The 16,432-nt window shown below is 40.3% G+C and overlaps 1 pseudogene; it reads left to right on the top strand.

Moving 5' to 3' along the window:
• Window positions 1-7,692: 7,692 nt before the first annotated feature.
• On the top strand, window positions 7,693-8,459 carry LOC118626946 (annotated as a pseudogene).
• The last annotated feature ends 7,973 nt before the right edge of the window (window positions 8,460-16,432 follow it).

Raw genomic sequence — 16,432 nt, 5'->3', positions numbered from 1 at the left:
TTAAGCCACAATTTAGTCTTTTGCACATTTTACAAACTTCTCTTGTTTCTAATAGTATCTAGTTTTAGTAGGTTGAACCACCGGCCATGCCCATTTTTGTAGGTCAAAGGTTGAACATCATCAGTTTCATATGGTTCCACATAATTACCTTGCGAATGAAAATTGGTGTTATCTCCTGATAAATGGATCAGCGTTTGGTGCAAACATCCAATTTACTCTGTATTTCTTCATACCTTCTGATTTTTCCTTGGTCCTTCCCAGATTAATATTTAATTTTTATTAAGATTTCCTTGCCTCTTCCTCACCCCACGTTGCTTAGCAATTATTCTAATCTCTCCTGGAAATAGTTATAAATGGGCTTCTGGTCATTCCAGAAATGTCACTAAGTCACAGTAAAAAGGCTATCTATCTCTACCATTGGGAGTAAGCAGTTGTTTTCTCTTTTTCTTCTTAGATGTTTAAGAAAGTCCTTTATAAACTAAAATGACTTAATCTAGCATCTCAGTTCCAAAGGAGGCGAATCATCCCTTCTCTGCACAGTGCCATCTGGTGGTTCTACACACAAACCATGTCTCTAGCTCTGGCCTCCATGTACAAAAGCTGCAAGTGGGAGACAGAACTGTGGCCCCAGCTTTGGCTCTCCCAGTGTTGGCAAATCATGTGTCTACACCTACACACCCTGTCGGAGCCCCAAGGTTGACCATGCATTCCAGAATTAGAGGGAAAAGGTTTGTCTCGGAAAGCCTTAAGTTTTGAGGATGTGACACCATGACAATGAGCAGATTTCTGTGTATATCTGATTCCTTTAAACAGCTCTTCACTTCCTAACATCTGCTAAAGACTGGAGGGGAAAGGTGTCCCAGAGGAACACCTAAGCTGTAGAAATGTCCCTTGCCACCAAGGGAAGCCACCGCTTCATTGTGTATCAAATTTAAAGTTGATTGGTAACAATGTAATTTGAATCAGGGAGCTCCTTCATCAGCCCCCATGGTGAAGCAGTTAGGATTGCCTCAGTAACTTGCTTCATCCATGTACGGAGCTTACAACTCTAGATGTCACAGGTACCTTAGCTATTTTCTAGCACCACTAGGTGAACTGAGCCGGAGGTCTGAGTATAAGATTTGCAGAAAGCCTTACTGTGAAGTGTCAGAACGTCATTCATGGCTCATTTCCTACCGTTAATTTTTTTTAATACCAGAGAATCAAAATGTGATAAGGTGAATGATCAGGAAGCTTCTGCATGTTTTATTCCCCCCTTGTGCACAGATTGTGATCTTAAGTGTGTTCACTGAAGTTCGCTTCCCTCCTCCTGCTTCTTCCTTTCCCTTCCTGTCCTCTTCTACACTGTCACCTTGTCAGTGACATGTCATGTCAGAGCCAGGCAATGATTCTAATTCATTAGCCAAAAGCAATGCAGAATAGCTGTGCTAACTCACAGCAATTAAGATGATCGGGTCACACTGCCATTAACTGTTACTGTCAGGGAAATATTCAGCAAAGAAACAAATCTTGAGTATGACCTTAGATGTGTAGATTAAATTAATTGACTAAGATGTCTTCATCAACTGTGATTATTATTTTCATTAAGTAACTAGCCCAGAAGAAGAACCAGCCAACCAAACAAACCTAATAACTTTATTAGGACCATGGTGATGACCTGCTTGAGCTTAAATTCTCTCCCACTGATAAAATGAGAAAAATTAATTTCAGTGTAAGTATGTGTGAACATTTCTAACCCCTGCCCAGCTTAAGTGAAATACTAATGGGTTGGTTTAATTCATCCTGACAGACTCCATAATGCCTCACCACAGAAAGCATCTATCACCTATTTATTGAACAAATGCATGTTAATCTTTGGTAGAGGCTCTGAGACTGGATGATGACATTTTGTTACCAACGTTATTCAGTATTGTCCATTGGGAAGGACATACATGTAAAAGCTCATTGTAAATGGCAATATAGTTCTCTGGACATTATCAGTAGTCTAGAATGAATATTAACCACACCCATGATTAGAATGACTATGTCCTAAGAATCATTTACCTTCTCTCCTAAGGTTCACGGGAGGTGTTTGGCAAGTTGCTAAATGGTTTTGTCTTTTAAATATGTAAGTAAACGTGAAAGCATAGGTTTTCCAGTCCTTACCAAATATTTGTTTTATGGGCAGGAACTCAAGCCATTTGGGTACTCTGGCTATGGGGAAATTAATGCCATTTTTTGTTTTATAAAAAGTCTTTTACAGGGAAACTGAAGATATGAGATACATGTGTTCTGGGGTTACAGAGAATGAAAGTCTGGGAATGAAGATGGACTGACATGTTAATATAATAGTTCTACTGTTTCCCCCAAAAAACAGCAAATGGAGACATTCTAGAACTGTTGTTAATTGTTCCCAGCCAGGCATTTTATTGAATGGTAAGCAGTATTTCTCAAGGTTATCAGTCTTCTAATCATTTGTTAACCTGCAAACATTTCCTGTTCTGTGTACAGCAATCAGAACATAGAAGGGGCTGCGTGACAGTATGAACAGAAGTAGTATCACGGAATCTTTTAAATAAGGACGTCTTTGGGATTTAAAAACCACAGCTCTCAGGGAAGGCATGTTTGGTTTGCTTAGAGCATGTCACAAGGTAGAAGTCCCCCTTGGCAGGACAATGGTGACTGCCGCCGACTGATAGTGAGGCTCCTGAACCTCAGCGCTGCGTGCGCACTTGAGCTGGGACACTGAGGTGCCGAGCGACAGTGGTGACTGCACCTGCACGTCTTCCCAACTCAGCCCTCAGCAAAGTCATTTACGCCACAGAAATCGGCAAATGCTACAAATCAGGTATCTGTGTACCCCTCCCTCCCCCCACTCCCCCCACACATTCCTTGCCGGAAAAACAGATATTAAATATTTACTAGCACATCACTAAAACTTCTTGAATATGCTATCACTTATGTTGAATCTGTGATTCTACAGGTGGAAGAGGATATGGGTTTTAATGGGTTGTTCCCACGAAGTCTGAAAATTCTAATCTAAAATGCCACTATCTTCCCGTATCTTCTCTACCCGCAGAGACAGCTCAGTCCACTCTGGTTCCCCGTTCTCAGAATTCTAGTTCCCCAGGAGCCAAGCTCTCTGTGTAATACACCCGACAGTGGTCCCAATGCCCTGGGGTTCTCGGTCTCAAAGGCGCCTCGAATCTCCTGGAAGTCAAAGGCTGTACTATGTAAAACACTGACAGTTTGATAAAATATATTCCATTAATGCCCAATGTTTGATTGAAAAATTTCTCCAGAAGCCTGTTCCAGAAGGTATACAAGTCACAGACCCCAATGAGAATCAGACTCAATTCAACTGTCAACTGACAAAGCTAAAAACAAAGACTCCTTTGCTATGGGAAAGCAGAACATTTCCGGAGAGTTACCTTACCTGACCACTGTCTGTGGCTCTCGCTCACTGGTGTGGTTATGTATTTTCATGCTTCCTCGTGTTAGGTAGTGTCCGTGCTCATTAGTCCCCAGCTCAGGGGCTTGTTAATTCATTAGACCTCTTACTATTGGGCCACCCATGTCAGACAGAAAATAAATGTTTTGGGTGATAGTAATGGCTTTTTTAAAATACTTCCACAAAGTAGGATTCACTCACTAATCCACGACAATTGACAATTCTTTGCCTACATCCTGCACACTGAAGCTTCAGCCCACTTCTTCCTGTTGGGAACTCGGGGGAGCAAGAGAACAGCTGGTCAAGCTCTTCCATAGAATGGCCCTTAGCACTGGGGTGGGGCTTCCCTTCAGGACAGAAGCTTAGTACCTAGTACTAGATTGGCAGAATGGCCTTTTTCTTTAAAATGTTGAAACTGCTATTACCTAGCCTCCTGCTCTTTTGAATGAGTTTATGAATCGAGGTATGTGTGTTTTCCCCTAGAGTAATTTCAGTGGTTATCCAGAAGAGGAAGTCCAAGCGACTAACTTTTAACAATGTCAGCGTTATGATGCTCGTTTGCGGTCTTCCTTCGCCTCACCACCCTTCACGACAATAGTGGCTCCACTATCAATTGGCTTTACAACATTTCAGGTCGATTTCTGAAACATGAGACATAATTAATACTGTCAGCCTGAAGAAGTCCAACTTTTAAATTCTGGCTTTCCCCAGAATAAGAATTTTATAGTCTTTTTTTAATCTTATTAGTCACATGTTATGCTTCCACTCTATTTCTAATTAACAGTTTATATGAAATTGGCATTAATAATATTTCTTTCTCAGATCATTTTGAACTGTTTGTTTCTCATTTATAAGGAGACTGTTTTCCTTCTTCTATGAGTTTACTGTGTCTAAAGGTTGCTGTTTCTGTCTCCTTTTACTTCTGTTAAAAGTAAACAGCTCAGCCCTGGCCGGGTGGCTCAGTTGGTTGGAGCACCATCCTGTACACCACAAGGCTGTGTGTGGATTGATTCCTGGCCAGGGCACACACCTAGGTTGCGGGCTTGATCTCAGGTCAGGGTGCGTGCAGGAGGCAACAGATCGATGTTTCTCTCTTTAAAAATCAATAAAAACATATCCTTGGGTGAAGATTAAAAAAAAGCAAGCAGCTCAGTTCTTGAATGTTTTCTCACCTTATTCCAACATAGGGTTATAGTTTTATGTAATTGTGAAGAAAATGATTATTTTAAATGTTATCCTAATTCCACATATTGCTCCTTTTTTTTTAGCATTTATCTTTGACAAAAAGGGCAACACAGACCATCAAAACGTCTTGAGTATTTAAACTACTGATCTGTAGATTTGGGGTGCTTTTTAAATACCAGAAAAGGCTATAATACAGTCTCCTTCCCACCAGCCAATAAGATTTAGCAGTCTGAGGAATGCCGGTGATTTACTTTGAAAAACAAAACAAACAACTTTCCATTTAGGCAAATAATGCTGCTCCTCCTGAAGTGTAAAATGTTCCCAAAGTATTACAGACCAACAGCCCAGGAGACTGCTTCTCAGAGACTAGGAAGACTAGATTCGATCGCCTTTATTCTGAAATCATAGTTTAAGGCATAAACTAAAAAGCCAAAATCTTAAAGGAAATTTTCTCAACTAGTGTTTTTGACATACTTACCAGGAGGTTGTGACAGAGAACGGAACCTCTGATCTTTGGAACTCTCTGCTCAAACTCCAGTGTTTGGAGGGTCAGATTACCTTGTCACACAGTGTAGTTCTGTTCTATCACATAAAGAACAAATGTTTAAAGCGCATCTAATTGGCCTCTCAATGTAAGCTGAAATTTACAGCATTTTTTTTTTTTTTTTTTGGAAGTGTGGCTTTAACAAACGGAAGAAGATCAGTAAATGTTTACAGGCCTACCCAGAAGACTGCAGCTTTAATCATTTCCAGAACATAGTTTACAGAACATAAAATTAGGGTCATAAGCAGCCTTTGTTATGAGAAGAGGATGTGCTCATGTTTAAGCAAATTTGGTGCATCCCACTGGGTTGTGTGTCATTCAGTGAGCTGTGTTCCCCGAGTCAGGGGCCAGATGGTGGATGCAGAAGTCTTTGCTAGAATACATCTCTATAGAGGATGATGTCACATTGGACTTGGTGACCAGGCTGACAGTGAATGCAACTCAGTCACGGTATTTAAATCACATTAAGACTCTCTTTTATTTATGGCTCTCCCTGTGATTTTGTCTGGCTTTATGTCTAATTGCTAGTCTCCATGTGGCGATATGATGTGTTACCAGCTCTGTCTTTTATCTTTGCTAAAACGAACTATGCAGCCCTTTCTGAGGTAGAGATTCCAAGGGGAGGAAAAAGTGTTACATAAATCAATTATAAATAAGCATAAACTTAATTAAAAGGACACCTTACTCTATATGCAATGTTTTATATTTTTGATACTCTTCGGGCTAGTTTATTAGGGTTTGCATGGGCACTTCCTGTTATAATTACAGAATTTTAGAGGTAGAAAGACAAGAGATCATACAGTCCACTTCCTCGTGACAGAAAAGCTAAACACAATCATGAATTCAGGGTCTTATGTTTGGCTAAATTAGGGAACAAGCCAGGCTTAAAAACAAGTTATGATACTCAGTTTAGTATTCTTCCCACTGCTCCCAACTTCCTACCCCTAACAGACATTAGACTTCAAATATGCCTTTGTCATTGTCATCATCATCATTTCACCATCATCAACTGACCACATGGGATCAGTGGGAAATGCCATCCATTTAAAAAATATATATATATAGCTCTGGCCAGTTTTCTCAGTGGTTAGAGCATCAGCCTGTGGACCAGAGTCCTAGGTTCAGTTCCTGCTAAGGGCATGTACCTCAGTTGCAGTTCGTCCCCAACACTGGTTGGGGTTGTGTGGGTGGCACCCAGTCGATGTCTCTCTCTCTCTCTCTGATGTTTCTCTGTCTCTTCCTCCTCTCTCCCTCCTGCTCTATCTAAAGATAAATGCAAAAATGTCCTCGGGTGAGGATTAGAGAGAGAAAGAGAGAGAGAGAGAGAGAGAAAGAAAGGAGGGAGGGAGGGAGGGAGGAACATCCACAGGCTGCCTCCTGCAGGCCCCCTATTGGGGACTGAGGCCACAACCTGGGCATGTGCCCTGACCAAGAATTGAACCAGCGACCTCTTAATGCATGGGATGATGCTCAATCCACAGAGCCACACCAGCCAGAGCCCTTTTGTTTTGTTAAACCACAGAAAAGGGTCTTCTTTCTATGGTCAAAAGAAAATTGTATTTAGTCAGTAAAAGAAAAAGCCAAATGGAGTTGTATTCGCCATTTGGTTGTTTCTGACAGTGTTTCGTATGAGTGAACACAGCTGTGTGAAAATCAGTGGCCGTTCCCCACCTTCCCTCAGCTCTCGTCCATAAAAAAGCAAAATGTTTGTGGCTGCTGTTGTTTTGTCTTCTGGTTGGTTCTTCAAGCATATCCACTGGGTTGAGTTGAAACTGCTCTGACCAAGTCTCCTTCCTAACACCCCTTAGCGCTGTTTCCACCCCCTGATCTCTTTCCGAGTGAGACGTTCACCTGCGCAGCCCTGCCAAGCCTCTACACTCCTACTCAGTACCAAGTCCTCTGGACTATTTTAGTACAAATACGACCTTGTCCTCATCCACACTGTTGGCATCAACCTGAAGGGCCTGCTATAAGGATTAGTATTTACATTTAACACAGACAAGAAGTCCTCCTCTGCAACAGGAAGTGGTAACATTCACCCAACACAGGTACAACTGGATTCATCACAGAAAAATATTGGGCCAAAGGCTGTTAAATTATATTCTTGGTCTTTGCAATCCTTGACAATACTGCTCTTCTTTACTTTTTTGTTTTTATTCCTCACATGAGGATATTTTTCTACGTATTATCAGATAGAGTAGGAGGGAGGGAGAGAGAGAGACAGACAGAGACAGAGAGAAACGTCGATGTGATAGAGCCACATTGACTGGTTGCCTCCCGCACCGTCCGGCCAGGGCCGGGACAGACTGCAACCGAGGTACGTGCCCTTGGCCAGAATCAAACCTGTGACTCTCTGGTCCACGAGCCCACGCTCTAACCGCTGAGCCAAACCGGCCAGGGCAATACTGCTCTTCTTTAAACCATTACATGAAAACACTTATTTAGGGTAGTGTGGGCAGTTTCCTCCTGCACGGTGAACCCTCCCTGTGGACCTCATCTCGTCTTTCCTTTCGAGCTGTGAAGTTCAGGAAACATGTCTCGAAGTTCCGGCGTCAGGACCCCTGTATCTTCTCCAGGAGGTCGCTTGTTCCAAGTTGAATGTGCCAGGGAGGCAACTGGACACGCAGGCCTGTTCGGGAATTTTAGCGAACGATGATGGTGTTTTGCTTGCAGCAGAGTGACGCCAACATCCACAAGCATCTTATCGAAGTCTTTTTCTCCGAGAAAATGTATGAACTCAATGAGGACGTGGCTCGCAGTGTGGCAGGCATCACTTCTGATGCTAATGTTCTAAGGCTCATTGCTCAGATATTTACGACAGTATCAGGAGCCAATTCAGCGAGCAGTTGGTTACAGCACTGTGATGTCAAACACCCTTATACACAGTTTGGAGGGAAACGTCCCTTTGGTGTTTCCCTGCTATGCGATGGCCGGGATAAGCACTATGGCTTTCAGCTCTATCACAGCAACCGTGGGGGAAATTACAGGGGAGGGAAAGCTACACGCATGGGAAACAACAGTGCTGCAGCTGTGTCCATGTTAATACAAAGACTACAGAGAAGGAGAAATGACTCTGACGTCAGCACTTGCTTTAGCTATCAAAGTCCTCAACAAGGCCATGGATGTTAGCAAACTCTCTGCCGAAAAAGTAGAAATTGCCACACTAACAAGAGAGAATGGAAAGACAGTCATCCGAGTTCTCAAAAAGAAGTGGAACAGTTGATCAAAAACCACGAGGAGGAAGCAGCTAAGGCTGGGCGTGAGAAGAAAGACAAAGAACAAAAGCAAAAGGACAAATAGACAAAATCAGGAATTTGGAAAGTCTTCGGGGCACCATGTCAGTGTGGAAGCTGTCCTCTTCCACAGAGTAAGTGTTGGCTTTTTTAAACCGGGACGTCAGGAAAGTAGGGTGCTACCATCTGATTCGGCCCCTGGTATTTTTGTCCAGTTGAATGACGATTGCTCTTCATGGTCCTTTTAACCCCACCCCCCTTTTCTGGGAATACAACTTGGAAACAAAACAAAAAGAACAGAAAAGAAAGTATTTTATTTACTGAAAGTAATTAGGCCACAGTCTCAACAGATGTCTAGTAAAAGGAATCAACTTACCCAGAAGCATACAGGATTTAAAACTTTTATGCCAAGGGTTTCCCCAAATATTGTATTTTCTTTAGATATGACTCCTCAAGTACCAATGGAGATCGTTTATCAAGTTTAGGCTGGTTTGGCAAAATTATTCAGCTTTGTTTTCTAAGAAATAAAACTTCCACAGTGAAAAGAAATCACCTGTGAAATTACACCCACCATGGGAGTTTGTAGGTCGATTCTGGATTCTGTTAGCGACTTCATAGTAGTATCAGTTCCTTGTGAACAGATTAGAACTGTCACTGTGAACTAATAAAATTTCAATGTTTTTGCAAATTGAATGTAATTAAAATGTGTGGGTACAGGAAGGTAGAACTAAATATAATGGGGTACAGGGGTGGGTGGGAGGGGCAACAACATAGCTGAGAAGCGCTTGCCTGCCCTTGATAATGAGAGTTTTCAACTATCTCTGACATGAGGATAACTTGTAAGGAGGCAAAAAAACTAATCAAACAAACAAACAAAAAACAGTAAATAAGAAACACTAACAGTCCCGTTTCAGCCAGGAAAGGGAAAAGCCAATCACTCCCCGTCAGTAACTGTTCTGGAAGGAGCGTGTGACTCTACCACGTCGGCCAATGAGAAGGAGGTTATCAGTCAGCTGGAGAGATGCTGACGTTTCCATGATCTTAACACAAAAACACTTAACTGATCTTGAGGATTTACTACTTTAAAGTTTCAGCAGTTATTTACAAAATAGTCATACTAATTGTTTAACTGAATTCCTCCCTCTCCAAAGATAGAAGTGACAAATTAATAATGGATTATAGGCAATTCTTTGAGAAAGTTCTTTAGGGAAATGTCAGGTTAGGATCTAAGAAAGTAACTCCATTATGTCTTTAGTAGCTCCCCCACCCCACTTTGGTAGATAGTGCTTAAAAAAAATAAAAAATCTACCATCTACTGCCATTGAAGATTCTAAAGTAGCAACTGCAGAGGGTGCAGTTCAGACAAAGTTTTGTTCATGACTAATCTTACTCAGCTCAGGGATTCTTTTCTGGACTAGATTAGACCAGGATGAGAAAGTTCTGTCACTCCTTTTCCCTGGACCCCACTCTGGTTCCTGTTTGGCATCCTATGAGCTTCTACCAAAGAGAGAGGCAGCCTTAAGCCCCTTACCAATGTGAGATGTAAGAGAGAAATGCAAAACACAAGGAAACCAAAAAAGCTGAAGTAAAAAGGTGAGAAGACAGGAAGAGTCCTCAGCAATCACTTCTAACCTTCTGGTTAAATGAAAAGCTCCACCTAACAATACCATAGCACACCAGCCGGAACCTATTAGCACCACCACTCAAGAGGAATGAGAATTAGGGTAGGGTCTACTGACTCTTGGAAACTGAAGTGTACTGCTAACGTGAATGAGAACTGAGATTTAAGAGCATGGGTAGGCTCTGACACCAGACTGCCGGGATTTGAATTCCAGCTTTACTATTTGCCAGCTGTTGGGAAAGTAAGCTCTTCGTGCCTTTTTTTCATTGTTAAAGATGATATTTCCGACTTCATTGGATTGCTATGAGAATCAATTAAGATTAATTTACATGCCTGGCTGGTGTGGCTCAGTGGATTGAGCATCATCCCATGGACTGAGAGGTGCCAGTTCAATTCCCTGTCAGGGCACATGCCCAGGTTTCGGGCTCAATCCCCAGTAGGGGGCGTGCAGGAGGCAGCCGATCGATGTTTCTCTCACATTGATGTTTCTATCTCTGTCCCTTCCTCTCTTAAAAAAAAAAGAATAAAAATAAAAAATTAATATATGTAAAATATTTGAAATAGTGCCTGGCATACAGCAAATGCTCAATAAATGTTATCTATTATTATGTGTTATCATGATTACTATACATATGGATCTGACAATTTTGCTTTAAAAGAAAAAACAGAAATGGGTGACGGCTGCAGAGGATAGTGGGGGCCAAGAGGGGGGTTTGTTTTAAGATGGAAGAAAAAAAAGAAAAAAGCATCCTAAGTGTGCAGAGCTGGTTTAACTGGGGGTTGAGATTTTGCCCAGAGAGCACACAAGTGACAGGAACAAGGGATGAGCAAGTACAAGAGAGTGGTCTTGATGGGCTGATGAGTAGAATTTGGGTTGAGAGAGTAAGGGAGAACAAGGGCAGGTGGGGGGAGTTGAGAGTCAGTAATAAGGTAGTAAGATCAATGGGGATGAACAATTACTGGAGTCAGTATAAGAGAAAAGAAATAAGGATAAAAAGTGGTAATTCAGAGAGTAGGAATATTAAAACAGAAAAAGATACAAGTATGGATACAGACAAGGTTTAGGGCATGTTCATGAGAGGGACAGACTAAAGGAGGGCGAAGGGTAAATCTGTTACTGAGATCTTACACTCATACATGCCTTTCAATGGCATAGAGGCCCTCTGTGACCTAGCTCTCCATTTTCTCTGACTTTGTCTCCCATTTTCCCCGATCCCCCCCCCCCCCCCCCCCCCCCCCAGCCTTCCTGCTGTTCCTTCAGCACACCACGCACGCACTGCTTCGGTCTTTGCACTTGTTCCCTCGGCCCATCACACTTTCCCCCGCGGTAATCACGTAACTCCTCATCTTCTTCAGCAGTTTGCTCCCACGTCACATGGACACTGACATCAGGACTTAGGACGTGGGTAGTGTTGCACGGACTGACGGGGAGCTGCAGATCTTCAGGCTGCGGCACACTGGGGATTGTTAGACAACTGCAAAACGAGCAGGAGTAATATAGTCTGGTAGCATGTGCTTTAAAGCCGAAGATTTTTAGAGGAAAGGAGTCTAGACGTAGCAATGAAGAACACATAGGAACAGACATTTCTTTCCACTGAAGAGTTAGGAAATCTGTAAGGTTACTGGCTTAAACTTAAGTAAATGTGTTGCTATTGGTAGACTCTACATAACATGAGCCCTACCTGAGTTTATTCACTTGTTCACTGCACAAACTTTATGTTGCTTGTTTTAGGCAATTCAGTAGATCATCTAAATAAATAGGACATGAGAACAAAATAAAATTTGCTATTATGCCAGTGTTACCATTTACAACCCTTTGATTTTAGCAGTAATTATGTGAAGAACTGACTTTCTTTTAACCGGTGTGGGCCCAGGACCACAAGGGGGACTGGCGCTCTAATTAGCGTTCCTGATGGTCAATCCAGCCAGCCAGCCATGTTAGCTTCAGGCTCAGGGAGAAGGCAATTGCCTGTTGTGCTGGAAGAGGAAACACAACAGCAGCAGATGTCTAGTAGAGAAAAATGGATCTCTCAAGTTATATATGAGAGGATATAAGTTTCTCCCATATTCCCAGTGAATGTCCTGAAATACTTATTGTATTGGCCTTCTGGGTGACAAGAGATCTCATAAGCTATGATCTATGCGTGATCTATGGACCTCTCAGAAGGCTTGAAAATGCTAAATAAGTAACAGAAGGGGTCTTGACAAACCATGTTACCACATATTTTTCACCTTCAGTAAATAATGTTTCAGATCTGAAATGACACCGTAACAGACATTTTAAATTTGCAGGCTTGGTCACTTAGAACAAAGGGAAATGAATAACAATAAATATCACCTAAGAAAAAAAATAAACAAAACAACCAGAATACAAAATTTAAATCACAGGGAAAAAAATTTTACTCATTCTAAACATCCATGTTTTAGATTAACTTCCAAAATAAAGTAAAATACTTTCTTTCATTCCTTATCTATTCTTGTGTATCTTCATGAAATCCCTATTTAGTGACTACAGTGAGTAGCAAGCACTGATCTGATAGTCTAAAGGGGATGACATAAGTTATATACAAAAAAAAAAAAGAGAATTTGAGGAGCTAAAAAGAATACTGCTTTAAAGCATAACTATGTCTTTCTTATGACTTCATAATGGTTTAGGAGAATAACATGTCTATTTACATGAATTTTTATCATTCAAAAAAAGACTTTCATGTAAAAGTATGTCTTAAGACTGTATCATATTGAAAAGTTTACCAGCGACTACTAAACCATAGAAGTGATTTGGAGGAATTTGGAAGGTTTTTAAGTCACAATAATTTCTGGATTAGCTTCTGAAGTTTAGACCAAGATCTGGGTTGAACATATACTTCGGATCTTTAAAAACCGACATAAAGAAAAAAATTTAAAAGTCTTTAACAGTGTTGGGGGTGGGGAGCAGTATATTTTGGTTAATTAGAAATTGTGAATAATCCCTGAAAAAAAACAGAAGGTAAATGGAATCTGATTGGAGGAAATCTTAATCCAGACTGTGCATGGGAAGAAAGATGGCTGCAAAAGGTGGGAGGGCAGGGTATTGCTTGCCAATACCAAAAAATGAATGAAGTCTATATAATCCTAGAAGACTCCATACTGGGAATTTTGCTTAGACCTGCACTGAATTTGTAACTGCAGAAAATGGGAGAGAGTCTTTTTAAGAACGTGGTGTTTTCCCATTTATCATCATCTTTTATGTCTTACAGGAAAGTCTTATGGTTCCCTTTATAAAGAGTTGCACATTTAAAATTTTATTTCTATTTTAATGTTTGTTGCTATCGTGAAAGGGTTTTTTCCCAAATTTTCTAATTAAATATTGCTGATATAAAGGGTAAGTTCATTCTCTGTATGGCAGTCTTATTTATATCCTCTCATTACTGAACTCTTATTCTAATATTTTTCACTCAATGCTCTTGAAGTTTCTGAATAGTCAATCATATCATCTGCAAACTGTAACATTTACCTCGACTTCCAAATTCCTTCCAAATCCATTAACAAGGATTTTCAGTACAGTAATGAATATTAGGAGTGATAGCTGGCATTCCTCTCTTGCTTTTGATTGTAATAGGAACACATTTTTTTTTCTTTATTGATTAGAGAGAGGAAGGGAGAGGGAGAGAGAGACAGAAACACCGATGAGAGAGAACATTGACTGGCCACCTCCTGCATGCCCCCCACTGGGGATCGGGCCCACAACCTGGGCATGTGCCCTGACTGAGAATCAAACTGGTGACCTCTTGGTTCATGGGTCAATGCTCAACCACTGAGCCACACCGGCCGGGCTGTAATGAGAACACTTTTATCATTAAATATAATTTTGTTGAAATTTTCTTCTAGACACAAGAAATTTATTGGATAAAAGTTTTTAAGTGGCCTTTTTAAATAAAAAATTTTTTCACCCTAAAACTTTTAACAAATATTAACTTCACTTCTTTATTTTTTTCTATCACCATATATCCCCCCATACCCTCTTCCACATCCAGCCATCCCCTTACCCCCATAATCACCACACTGTTGTCCACAAGTTTTTTTTCTTTTCTGATCAATCCCTCCACCCTCCCCCCAACACCCCACTACCAGAGCTGTCAGCCTGCTTTCTAATGATTCTGTCTCTATTTTGCTTGTTAATTCAGTTTGTTCATGAAATTCCACATATGACTGACATCATGTGGTACTTGTTTTTCTCTGACTGGCTTATTTCACTTAGCATAATGTTCTCCAGGTCCATCCATGCTGTTGCAAAGGGTAAAATTTTCTTCCCTTTTACAGCCAAGTATATTCCATTGTGTAAATGTATCATGGCTGTTTTATCCACTCGTCTATTGATGGACACCTGGGCTGCTTCCAAACCTTGGCTACTGTAAGTAATGCTGCAATCAACACAGGGGAGCATATATTCTTGAATTAGTGTTTTGCAATATATACTTCAGATATATTCCCAGAAGTGGAACTGCTGGGTCTTAAGGCCGTTCTACTTTTAATTTTTTAGGTGACTCTATACACTTTCCACAGTGGCTGTACCAATCTTCATTCCCACCAACAGTACACAAGGGTTCCCTCTTCTCCACAGCCTCACTGACACCCGTTTGTTATTTATTGATGGCGGCCATTCTGACAGGTATGAGGTGATATCTCATTGTGGTTTTAATTTGCATTTATCTGATGATTAGTGACATTGAGCATTTTTTTCATATGTCTATTGGCCATCTGTATGTCCTCTTTGGATGATTGTCTATCTAGCTTCGATAATACACAGGAGGAAAAATAACTGTCATTCTGCATAGAATTACATACCCAGTAAACATAACCTTTGAGAATTAAGTGAATAAAGGTTCTGAAAAAAAAAAATACCCCCCCCTCCAAAAAAAAATCAAAAGGATGAATTTGATGACACTAAGAACTATTCATCAGGAAGCACCAACAAGCAGGTGGAAAATAACGTGACTAAGAAGAAGATATCTGTAACATTTACAACCTAAGGATTAATTCCTATGAGTTCCTAGTACAAATCAAGACAGACACCTCAATAGAAAAAATGGACAATTTGTAAAGGCATTTCTCAAAAGACAAAATCTAAGTGGCTAATCAACATAAGGAAAGATAACCAATCTTACAGAAATCAGGAAAATCTAAATTAAATTTCCAATGAAATAGCATTGGTGCTCACCCAACAGGCAAAAATTTAAAAGCCTGACAATACTATTAATGAGGATATAGATGCTCAAGAACTCTTATGAATGCCCTATGGGATTATAAAACTGTACAGTCATTTTGGGGAAAAGCTTGGTCTTGTTTAAGAAGCATATATATATATTCTACCATCAAAATATTCCACTCCCTGGCATGTACCCTAGAGAAAAATGAAGATGTATATACCAGGGGACAAACAAGAATGTCCACAGCTTGGCAGCTCTTAAAAGCCAAATACTAGAAACAGCCCAAATATCTACCAATAATAAAGGTGGACAATTAAATGGTGTCATATCTATATAATACAATATACAACAATGAAAATGAGTAAACTATAGCTACAGGCAAAAGTAGAGATGACCTTCAAAGATAACATTAAGTAAAAGGAGCAAGTCACAAAAGAACACGTGATATAATTTCATTTCTATTAAATACAACAACAGGCAAAACTAAACTACGTATTCACAGATGGTCAAACTGTTAGGAATAGCAAACAAGCCCTGGCTGGTATGCTCAGTGGTCAGAATGTCAGCCCATGCATTGAAGGGTCATGGGTTTGACTGCTGGTCAAGGGCACGTACCTGGGTTCCATCCCCGGCCCCAGATGGGGTATGTGAGGGAGGCAACCAATCAATGTATCTCTCTCACACTGATGTCTTTCTCTCTCCCTCCCTTCCACTCTCTCTAAAAAAACAAAAATATCAATGAAAAAAATATTCTCAGGTGAGGCGTCAACAACAACAAAAGAATAGCAAACAAATGGTTATTTCAAAAGTTAGAATAATGGTAATGAGAGAGAATTTAATTGGGTGGAAGACAAAGGTTTCTGAGAATGTTGGCAATGTTCTACATCTTGTCCTTAATAAAATATTTCCTTAAAAAAAAAGTACTTCCTAAATGTAATGTTTATAAACTTTATCTCACAATAAAAATTATTTGGCAAGAGGCAGTTTGTGCATACTTTAAAATTTGGAAGTATTTATATTTTAAAATACCTGGCCTATTGGACTAACAGTTCAGCTTGCCAAATAGTTTAAAATGTATAAGGAGTAATCAACTTTGACTTAGCTTACTAAGTTATATGAGGCATTGGAATAAAGAACCTTTAAGGTTCTACGTAGTTACTAGTTCAATTCATTATATATGTAAGAGATATTTATATACATAAGAAATTTATATATATATTTGTTTTTATTGAT

The sequence above is a fragment of the Molossus molossus genome, unplaced genomic scaffold, assembly GCF_014108415.1.
Source record: "Molossus molossus isolate mMolMol1 unplaced genomic scaffold, mMolMol1.p scaffold_m16_p_12, whole genome shotgun sequence".
NCBI classification, from domain to species: Eukaryota; Metazoa; Chordata; class Mammalia; order Chiroptera; family Molossidae; genus Molossus; species Molossus molossus.
The sequence above is the reverse complement of the archived record's forward strand: the minus strand, read 5'-3'. Positions and strand labels throughout refer to the sequence as shown.